Raw genomic sequence first — 11508 nt, 5'->3', positions numbered from 1 at the left:
GGTAGCAAAGTATATTATTTTATCATAAAAATATGGTTGATGGTTAAAACTACTTAAAAGTAACCATTAAATATTTTAAAGATACAGCTAATTTGTTAGGTGTATGATTTGTTTTATGTCTACAGTGAAGACTTAAGCAATATTTCAGTTGTATTCAGTACTGTATCATCACCTTGGTAGATAATCACTAAATGAAAAAATACGTGAGAACTCTTACTCCAGTTGTAGCCTTTTTTGGCAAGTGTTTAAAGCATTTATAGAGAGGGTTATGTGAGTCATTTAAAAATCTTCTACAAAAGCAAACCATTTTTAAATTACATTATCTTGACCAAGTTGCTATGTCAAAACTTTTGCAGACAAAAATAATTTATCATCAGACAATATTAGGTTTATGGGTTTTAAAAACAGTATACACATCTCAGAGCATCTTAAGGTGACCATCATTGTTTAAAAAGTAACTTTAAATAAGTAAAAGTTCTTGCTAAAATTAAAATGTTGACATATACAATTAATTTTCACAGTGAGCAGAGATAAAAATTTCTATGTATGAATTCTCATTTTTATTCTGACTTGTATCAGGAAGAAAATTATTTAAAGTACTATAAGTACAATTTTTTTTTATAATTACCTAACATTTTTTCAATGTTTCTGATATTTCTTCTAATACTGGAGTCTCATTTCAGAGGGACTAAGAAAATGGAACTTTATCATAGTTCCTTATCTCCTTTCATTTTTTTCCTTCCAGCACAGCATTCATTGTAAGCCTTTAAGATCTTCTTATTTGTATAATTGCATTTTAGTAATGAATAAAACAAAAATCATTCTCTAAATAAATGATCAATGTTTATCTGCTTCTGATACTTTTCTTTCCTAATGTATGGGTTTTAGATGACAGTCTCTAAGCTTTCTCAACTGTTTACCTTAATGTATATGTTTGCAGAAACATTCTGTATATGAGTTAATTTTTGTGCTGGTATAAGGTTTGTGAGTAGTCCCTACCCACCACACACACTGAACCCAAGGCAAGTCTATGCACTTAGGTGTAGTATTTATTTCAGAGGTTACCACGTTGGCCACAGTTGATCAAATAAGAGGTCACTTGATACAAGACCATTCATTTTACAGGCACGCATCTTTTCTCCCTTATTTATGAGGAGAAATTCATATTCATATTTACACATGAATGCTATTCTCATGTGTATCCATTCTATGCCTAATGACGAGTAGGGCCAGGCCATGTGACTATGGTTTTATAACATGAACACCACATTCAGTTAAAAAAAATGATTAAAATTTCTGTATGAGTCAGAAAAATTTCTGATCAAGAGGAGTTATAATATAAATGAGTATAACACAGGCATATTCAAGGGAAACACCACTCATTTGGAATGCAATTGTGTGTGGATATATATTTCTGATAATAGGATAGGTAATGGACTTTTGGAACATATGGAATAGGTTGTTCTGAGCATTGAAACTCATTGTAAATAGAATGTTAGAGATGTTCAATATTGAGATAAACTTGACTATCTATTGTAGCTATGGCACATGTAAATTTTGGAGATGAACCTGAAAAGGGAAGGGGAAAACAAAGAGGTTTTGAATGGCTGACAATGTAGAGCTTTGTTTAAAGTGTCATGGGAACAGATAGATTTTAAGTGAAATGACTCAACTGGAGCTGAACTACATTTGAATGAAGATCTAATACATGGGCCTGCACCTAGAATGACAATGAAGCGTTAGCTGACTCATCATGAATATTGAGGAGTCCAAGAAGCTATGTCTCCCCACCTGACGCATGGGTGGACTTGTGTAAGACCTAAGGGGAAGAATGTACAGGGGAGTGGGCAAAGATTTGGGCTAGAATTAACTTGTAAAAGGGAACCTACTCTCTTTTGGTGGGCATTTAATTACCTTTTTTTCTATACTGCTAATCTATTCCAACCAGCCCAAATGGCTGTTTTCTAATCTTCAACTTGTTCAAGACCAGTTAAGCATTCTATGCTTGTGGCTGTCTTCAGCTTCCAAACGAGGAGATAGGCTCTTGCAGTTTATACTTCTCACAAACGCTTCAACGCTTTTTTCTGTATAATTTTTTCTAGTCTGTCCCCACAGAATGCTACATCACATAATTAATGAATTAAAAAACCATGATGTGTTAGTCATCCTATAAAATCTCAGAAAAGATGAACAGGTGAATAATTAAATATAATTTCCCCTCTGCTACTTAGTATTACCCAAATCAGTGCAGTCTTATTTGTATGAATGCCAGAATTATAAAAAGACTCGGCTATCTGCCATCATTGGAATATTTTATTACATTGAGACAAAGTAATATCAGTTCAACTGAAATCTTTTAGGCTTTTAATTTATGCCAACATGTTAAATATTAATTAATTTACTTTCTAGTCTACAGATGGAAGAATAAAACCTTTAAATTATGACTGTGTCACTTTCTTTTTCATTTATCCAGGGCCTGAAGGAAAGAATTAAAATCTTCAAATACTGAACAGTGGTGGATCACACAAGAGGATAATTTCACTACTTTAGTATTTGTGAACAAGTTGGCTCTTACATGGGGAGAAACTGTCTCACAAATTTTCACCTCTCTTGGCTTAGTGTTATGCTCAGAGAAAGAGCCTGAGTTACAGCCAAATTAAAGAGGAGGAAGGAAGATTTCCCCCCTTCCCCACTTTCCAACTACTGTGGTCTACCTAAGTTATCTTAGATCTCAATAAACAAAACTCTTTAGACTTATAGGCCCCATGGAGAGTAGACTCATACAGGAGTGAGGATCTTCTAGGCAAGCATCTGCATGTTTTACAAGAGTTGAGTGTTAATGTTACACTGTACAGAATTAACAGTGGCTGTTCTTTCACTCCAATGCTCATTTCAACATGCCAGCCACCCTCTCTGTTTTTTAACAAGCTGCCACCTGGGAAAAATTGACAGCACAAGTTGTCAGAGTTCTAAGAGTCTGTTGCAGTCATCAGAACCAGGATTTGTGTTATGAGAATGGGTTCCGGAAATCAACTGCAGCAAACATCAGTAAATGAAACCAAGCACTGGTTGAACAAGTATAAGAGAGGGCCTGGTTATTCTGGGGGAGGTAAGGAAGAATGCTTCCAAAAGGACTGGATGGAAGAGCCTCTGTGCCAAAGGGTAAAGTATAACACGTTTAGTATATGTGTTGCAAAGCGAGCACGTAATGGATTATTTAAAAGTTACTGCTCTGAGAAAGAATCACAATATCTTTGGCATGAAGTTTGCGCAAAAACACGGATAGTACAATTTCCCTCCTCCTTCAGTGAGTCTCACTCGCAGTCACTACCCCATAAGTATTTCTCAGAGGAAATCTTGTAGCTCAGGAGAGCTGAGTCATAAATTCTCAGATCTGTAAGAGATCTGGATTTTTAATATCTTGTAACTAGATCATATTTTGTCATACATTCCACTGTAAACAAGGATGTGAAAGAGAAAAATCTGTAATTCTTGTTTGTCATTTGCAGACTTGATGACTCTGATGGCCTGCTTTCAGAAAACATTGCCAATGAGTTGGCAGTTTTAGGGTTTTTATTCAAGTCCATGAGCTCTGTCGGCCTCACTCACGGAGAGCATGTTCCTTCTTTCACTGGGGTACACATCACACAGAAACCTAAAGAGCCTGGAAGGATGGGGTAGCTTTCAATTTATAGTAAGACTTATGAAAAAGGGATAAACACATTTTTTCTTCAGTAACATTGCATGTAGAAGTTACAAATGAAATTCTCATTTTTAACTTCAATTCTCTTGTCAAAAAAAAAATTCAGAAGCATTCACCTGAAAACCTGTTAAGGACATAGGGCAACGACTATGTATAGAGGCTTATTTGGTATGTTTTATGATGAGGGAAAGGATACGTGTGTTTAAGGATTTTATCTTTCTTGTGTAAGAGCCATTGGAGACTATTTTAGTGAAAATGCAGCCTTGGGTGGGAAAGCAGTGGAGATTTCAGCAATTTGGGATTTTATCAAGATAACATTAGCCTAAATGTAAAAAATAGTTCGGGAACATATCAGAAAAATATGCATAGATTATGAAATTATTATTTCAGTATTGCAGGAAGGAGATGGAATTTTCTTGAATTTGGAGAGAAGTAGATGGTTTCAATAGACATTGAAGAGATAAAACAGTGTGTTTGATAATGATGACATGTGTTTGAGGAAGAGGTCATTGATACAAATGACTCTCAGGTTTGTTTCTTTAAAAATGGGGTAGAAGGTGATGCCATTAGTTAAGACTAGGAAGACAGGGCAAGGACCATGTTTGGTGACAAGATTTGAAAAGACATAAGTTTGGATTTGTACATGTTGAATTTGGTAAGTCTTTAAGACTTTAGAAGACTTTAAGACTATTAGGTATATGGAATGTGGCACCTTCAAGAACAATAACAGAATGGAAATTAATATGTACCATTTAATAAAACTGCTCAGGAGAAAATTGTCAACTTTCCCTGACAATGAACCCTAATGACACAAAGTGTGTTTCTAATTGTTACACTTGGGTGTATCTGGGGTGATTCTTTGATTAGCTCATAATGCCCACTAGAACAACTTTGCCTTTATCCTATAGGGAATCTATTGGTAACTTTCATTGAGGGAATTTCAAGGTTCCTGCTTTCTCTCCAGGAATAGATTTGAAAAAGAGGACAAAAAGAGATTAGCTCTCTGAAGTTGAGATGTCCAAGGAAAATCTTTGCACAAGTAACCACTGTTTTGTTCAAACCTTGAACATTTCTTCTTTTAAGGTTTAAGGTGGGAAAGTAGTAGTGGATGTGAGAGCAGCTGGTGATCTCATCAGTTTGGCAATTTATAAAGATGACTCTGGCCCTAATGTAGAACATGGTAGAGAGAAATATATTTTCCATTTTTTTCCTCCAGAAGATCATCAGGTTTTTTTGTTTGTTTGTTTTTAAGAAAAACCACCACTTCCTCAATATCCTAAAGACTTACAGGAACTGAGTGAAGACTCTGGGATCTGTGTAATTCTCAATATCTGTAGTCTTTCAATTTGCCTATTTAATAATAAAATACCTTGGTAAGAAATGAAAATCCTGGTAACCCTATGATATTTTCTGTTTCTCTTCAGGACAGTTTTGATGCCTATCATGCATACCGTATTTTTCTGTTGACACATACAAATTTAGATTTCTTTAAAATAGTAAACTTGGAATAATAGAATGAGACAAATGGAAAATATAATAGTGACAATGACTCAAAATTTTTAGAGGTTATTTCATACTATGGAAGATGGTTTTTGTTAAGAGTATGAATAACTAAGTTATGTTATTTGCCTTTCTTTATTTTTTCATGGAATTATGAGAAGATGGGCTAAAGTCATCAATGATAACCTTCATTTATCTATATCTGTATTTTTGTCTTAAGAAATGATCCAAAGTGCTTGATAGCTTTTGACCTAATTAAGCAAGTTGGGAATATCAGTTATGGGTTTAGAGTTGGAGATAAAAGCTAGTCAGTCTTATTTAGGACAAAACCTCCACTTTGGAAACTAAATGACATGTATCCGTAAGACCAATTTTCAGGTAAGACAAATCAGTCAGTCTTCTTGCTGTCTCTGTTGTGTTTCCAGGGCTCCTTGGGGATATATACTTTAAAAGATAATTTTAAAAAACGAATATCCCCCTGCTCTCTTCTCAGTAAAGATGGGAAATAACAATTTATCCTTATTGTTAATGTTGAACTATTATGAAAAATTGCCTCCTATTTTAAGGTCAAACAAACCCAAATTCGGTACATATGTACATTTTTAAATCAACAAGAAATATGTATATAAAATTATCTTATTGATTTTATTTTGAGAAACAACTGAATTTACATACCAAATGATAGGTGCATTTTTTTCCTTCTAGGTAACATAAGAGGCTCTGCAAGCATCTCCAACTATTCTTCAGGTTTCCTCTTTAGGATTTCTTGTAGAGAAAGTTTATATGTCATAGAACAAAATCAAACCAATTAAAATCACATCAAATATTCCACACATAATGTTGACAAAAATTATGCAATATCTAGTAATATATCCAAAAAGAAAGGTACTTAGAGATAAATTAAACTTAATATTAAGACTTATTACATTTGTTTACCTAACTTTATTCATTGACAAACATTTTGACTATTCAAAAAGGAAACACTCCCGATGGTTGGAGTAAGATATCACTGAGGATAATTAAAAGCACATGCTACATAATCCAAAATTTTCATAAAATAGTTTTACAAATTTTTTATGATTAATTTCCATTTTTCCTTAGAATTTGTATTGCCACCTACTAAACGATATTTTTGTTTTGCTCCATCTCTTCCTCACTATTAGCAAGCTTTTGCCTATTCTGTAGCATATATCTTTGTACATATAAAAATATACATAATTGCATCATAATGAGAATGGTAACTTTTTTTATCACACAAAAATGTTTTTGGTGGAGTATATTTATCTCTGGCCTCCTCTCCTTTTTTCTCTCTCTCATCCACACTCAGACAATAAATATTAACAATCTGGGATCTATAATTTTATTCTATCTTTATGTTCATATAGTTATGAGATATGCAAATATATGTGTTCATAGATATACACGGAATAAGAATTTTAAGAATATGTTTTCTATTTTTAACATTTCCAAAGTATATACATTTGTCTCTTTCTGGCTCTTCTCACTTTACTAAAAATGGTGGAAATTTCCCTCAGTCAACTAGTAGAGATATGTATCATTTTAAAATGGTTGACAATATGATATTTTAAAATTGACTAGGGGGATTACAGCAGGATTTGTTCACCTGTTGTTTTACCTTTATTGGTTTCCATATTATTTCTAGTGTTTTGGCACCGTTAATAGTGATTTGGTACAACTCTCTCCCTATGAGGTGATATTATCGCTATAGAATAGATCAGTGAGTTGAACGGTACGTGTATTTTTATTTGCAAAAGATGTTGTGAAATTGTGTTTAAAAGTTTTAAAGACTTAATTTACATTTTTACCGGTAAATTTGAGAGTGGCCTTTCCAAATTCCTGTAAGCCTGAAATTTTGCTAATCTGAGAAATGAAAAGTGCTATCTTGTTATTTTACACATCATATATGCTGGGAAAGTTAAGCATTTTCCCCCCTACATTTGTTGAATATATTAACATATGTTTCTGTGACTTGCCTTTTCAATTTTTAAAACGGAATTTCCTGTTGCCTTATTAAACTTTTATCAATTTGTAAGTTTTTTGGTATGTGATAGGAACTAATATTTTATCTATCGTATTTACTGTAATTTTTTTCACATCTTTATTCATCTTTCACCTAATTATAGATTTGTTACATACTATAACTTCATAAAATAAAAATTAGATAAAATATGCCCATATCTTCATTGTCTTCATATCTTTGCTAAAAGTTTCTGTAATATGTTTAAATTATATTAATTTCATGAATTTTCTTTTCTCTTTTTTCACTTTCAAGTCCTTGTCCAAGCAAGCATGGGAAAGAGAATTATTCTTACTTTATTTCCAGATAGATAATCATTTATATATAGTATGTCCATACTATTTATTGAATAAATCATTATTTTTTCTCAATTGATATATCACTCATGCAATACAGTAGAACCTCCATAATTTGAACACCCAAAGACTGTAATAAACTGGTCAACATTTGAAGGTGATCAGCATAAGGAACTAGGCCTACTGTACTGATACATAAATGTGGTGCATATCTGGCCTTTGAAAATTAGGTCGCTATAAGGACGTGGGTAGGGAGGTATTCAACTATGAAGGTTCTGTACATATATACCTGAAACTATCGCATACATACTTGAAACTATTTCTAGAGTGTTTATTTGGTTTCACTAGCATACCATTTTCCTATTACTGTGCCAGTATCTTATTCTATGGAATTATTTTATGTTTTAACAATACTGAACATGGGACTGTTTTTACTATTTTTATTTGTGTTGTGTTTTTTTGTTCAAACACTTTTATTTTAAATAAAATTTACATTGAAAAATATCACATTAGAAAGTGATTAGAATTTTTATAATTGAAATTAATTTCAATTCTACTGGCATATTTATAATACCATTTTTTAATCCAAGAACATATTTTGGTTTTTTTATTCAGAAATTATGTAATGGCCTTTGCTAAATTTTGTAATTTTCTTCATATAGGTCTTACATATAAAAAATATTTCAAAATATCTTTTCGTCATGACTTCTATTATTAAAATAGTTCTCTTTCTTGGTTATTGTTTACATAAAAGGTCTAGTGATTTCTTATATTTATATCCTGCATCCAGTGCTTATTAAAGTCATAATGTAATTTGTTTAATTATAACAATATATCAGCAAAATATGAATTTATCTTCTATAATTCCTATGATTTCATTATACCTTTACATTTTACATGTATTTAGAATCTAAGAAAGTACTGCCTAATAATGATCATAGTGAGCATTTCAATCTGTTCTTAATTTGAAGGGAGAAGCTGTATTACTTAGATTGTCTGTTCTTAGTTTTGATAAATAATCTTTAGCTTGCTTAAGTAGCATTCTGCAAGATGTTCCCAAATCACCATATATAGAGGAAATGGGAAATTGTGGCTAAATATTCTTTCCAAATTTTACAAGATAGTCTTTATGTGTTGGCCACCTCTTCGTAAAATTTAGTAATGAATATTTTTGTAAATAAAGGTACATTAGCTACAATTTCTCATTTTCCCTATATATGGTGACCTTTCAAATGTGCTATATTTCTTTTATTTAAATTAGAAGATTATTAAACATAATCAAATTTTCCAAATTAAAAAATAAGTCTACTTTTATTATAAGGGCAATGAAATCTTTATATACATACATATATATGTACATGTAGGTTGTTTCTTTATATATATATACACATATATAAATATATATACATATATGTAAAGAAACATATGTATATAAACCATATATATATTTCTATACATATATATGTATATATATAAAGAAACATATACATTTATAAACCGATTCTCATATATATACATATATGTATAAAAACATATAAATATGTTTTTGTGTATATATGTGTATTTATGTGTATATATGAGACTATATGAACATATATGTGTATGTAGATATGTATATGTGTATGTGTATGTATATATATATATATATATATATATATATATATATATATATATGTGAGAATCAGTTTCCCAAATGCATATAAAGAATACTTAAGGGTAAAAGGTAAATCTTGGGATTAAAGGGAATACATAACCAATGAAATTAAATGTGATCATTTTTATGGTTGTTTATGATTTTGTTTTTCACTTACTCTCGCACTGCAGTGATCAGCCTGAGTCCATACGATGGAGGCAAACAAGACACAATTGACAGACTTTGTCCTTACAGGACTTACAGATCGTCCAGAGCTGCAGGTGCCCCTGTTCCTGGTGTTCTTGCTGATCTACCTCATCACCATGCTGGGCAACCTGGGCCTGATTGCCCTTATCTGGAAAGATCCCCACCTGCACACCCCCATGTACTTTTTCCTTGGCAGTTTAGCCTTTGTAGACGCTTGTTCTTCATCTTCTGAGACTCCCAAGATGCTAGTGAATTTTTTATCTAAGAATCATATGATTTCCCTGGTTGAGTGCATCACCCAGTTTTATATTTTTGCTTCCAGTGCAAACACAGAATGTTTCCTCCTGGTAGTGATGGCCTATGACCGCTATGTAGCCATATGTAACCCTTTGCTTTATCCAGTAGTGATGTCCAATATATTCTGCATTCAATTGTTAGGTGTTTCATATGTCATTGGGTTTCTTCATCCTATGATGCATGTGGGTTTGTTGTTTAGATTAACTTTTTGCAAGTTTAATATCATACATTATTTCTACTGTGAAATTTTACAGCTGTTTAAGATTTCCTGTACTGACCCTGGAATTAATATGCTCATGATTTTTGTATTCTCCGTGTTTATCCAATCTTTCACTTTTATAACTATTATCATCTCTTACTCCTGCATCCTCTTTGCCATCCTGAAAAAGGTCTGAGAAAGGCAGAAGCAAAGCCTTCTCCACGTGCAGCGCCCACCTGCTCTCAGTCTCTCTGTTCTATGGCATTCTCTTCTGCATGTACGTGCGTCCTGGGTCTGGGCCAGCTGAAGAGCAGGACAAAATGTATTCCTTATTTTACACAATAATAATTCCCCTTCTAAATCCTTTTATTTACAGCCTGAGGAACAAAGAGGTTATAGGTGCCTTGAGGAGAATAAAAAAATAAATAATTTTTTTTTAATTTTTTTATTAAATCATAACTGTATACAATGATATGATTATGGGGCATCATACACTCACTTCATAAACCATTTGACACTTTTTTATCACAGTGGTTAACATAGCCTTTCCGGCGTTATCTCAGTTACTGTGCCAAAACATTTATATTCTACATTTACCAAGTTTCGCAAATACCCCTGTAATATGCACTACAGGTGTGATCCCACCGATTCCCCTCCCTCTACCCACCCCCCCCTTTCCACCTTCCCCCTGTTGTTAAGTTGTAGCTGGGTTATAGCTTTCATGTGAGAGTCCCAAATTAGTTTCATAGTAGGGCTGTGTACATTGGGTATTTTTTCTTCCATTCTTGGGATACTTTACTAAGAAGAATATGTTCCAGCTCCATCCATGTAAACATGAAAGAGGTAAAGTCTCCATCTTTCTTTAAGGCTGCATAGTATTCCATGGTATACATATACCACAATTTATTAATCCATTCGTGGATCGATGGGCACTTCGGCTTTTTCCATGACTTAGCTATTATGAATTGGGCTGCAATAAACATTCTGGTACAAATATCTTTGTTATGTTGTGATTTTTGGTCTTCTGGGTATATGCCCAGCAGAGGAATTACAGGATTGAATGGCAGATCTATTTTTAGATCTCTGAGTGTTCTCCATATATCTTTCCAAAAGGAATGTATTAATTTGCATTCCCACCAGCAGTGCAGAAGTGTTCCCTTTTCTCCGCATCCACGCCAACATCTCTGGTCTAGAGATTTTGTGATATAGGCTAGTCTCATTGGAGTTAGATGATATCTCAAAGTAGTTTTGATTTGCATTTCTCTGATGATTAAAGATGATGAGCATTTTTTCATATGTCTGAAGGCCGTGCGCCTGTCTTCTTCAGAGAAGTTTCTCTTCAAATCCCTTGCCCAGCCTGCGATGGGATCCCTTGTTTTTTTCTTGCTGATGCGTTTGAGTTCTCTGTGGATTCTGGTTATTAAACCTTTGTCAGAGTTATACCCTGCGAATATCTTCTCCCATTCTGAGGGCTGTCTGCTTGCTCTGCTTACTGTGTTCTTAGCTGTGCAGAAGCTTTTTAGTTTGATCAAGTCCCAGTAGTGTATTTTTGAAGCTGCTTCAATTGCCCGGGGGGTTCTCCTCATGAAATACTCACCCAGACCAATTTCTTCAAGGGTTTTCCCTGCATTCTCC

At 33.3% G+C, this 11508-nt stretch overlaps 1 pseudogene; it reads left to right on the top strand.

Moving 5' to 3' along the window:
* Nucleotides 1–9382: 9382 nt before the first annotated feature.
* Nucleotides 9383–10298, top strand: LOC128568109 (olfactory receptor 5AC1-like; annotated as a pseudogene).
* Nucleotides 10299–11508: the final 1210 nt, after the last annotated feature.

This window comes from Nycticebus coucang, chromosome 16, assembly GCF_027406575.1.
Source record: "Nycticebus coucang isolate mNycCou1 chromosome 16, mNycCou1.pri, whole genome shotgun sequence".
Taxonomy (NCBI): Eukaryota; Metazoa; Chordata; class Mammalia; order Primates; family Lorisidae; genus Nycticebus; species Nycticebus coucang.
The sequence above is the reverse complement of the archived record's forward strand: the minus strand, read 5'-3'. Positions and strand labels throughout refer to the sequence as shown.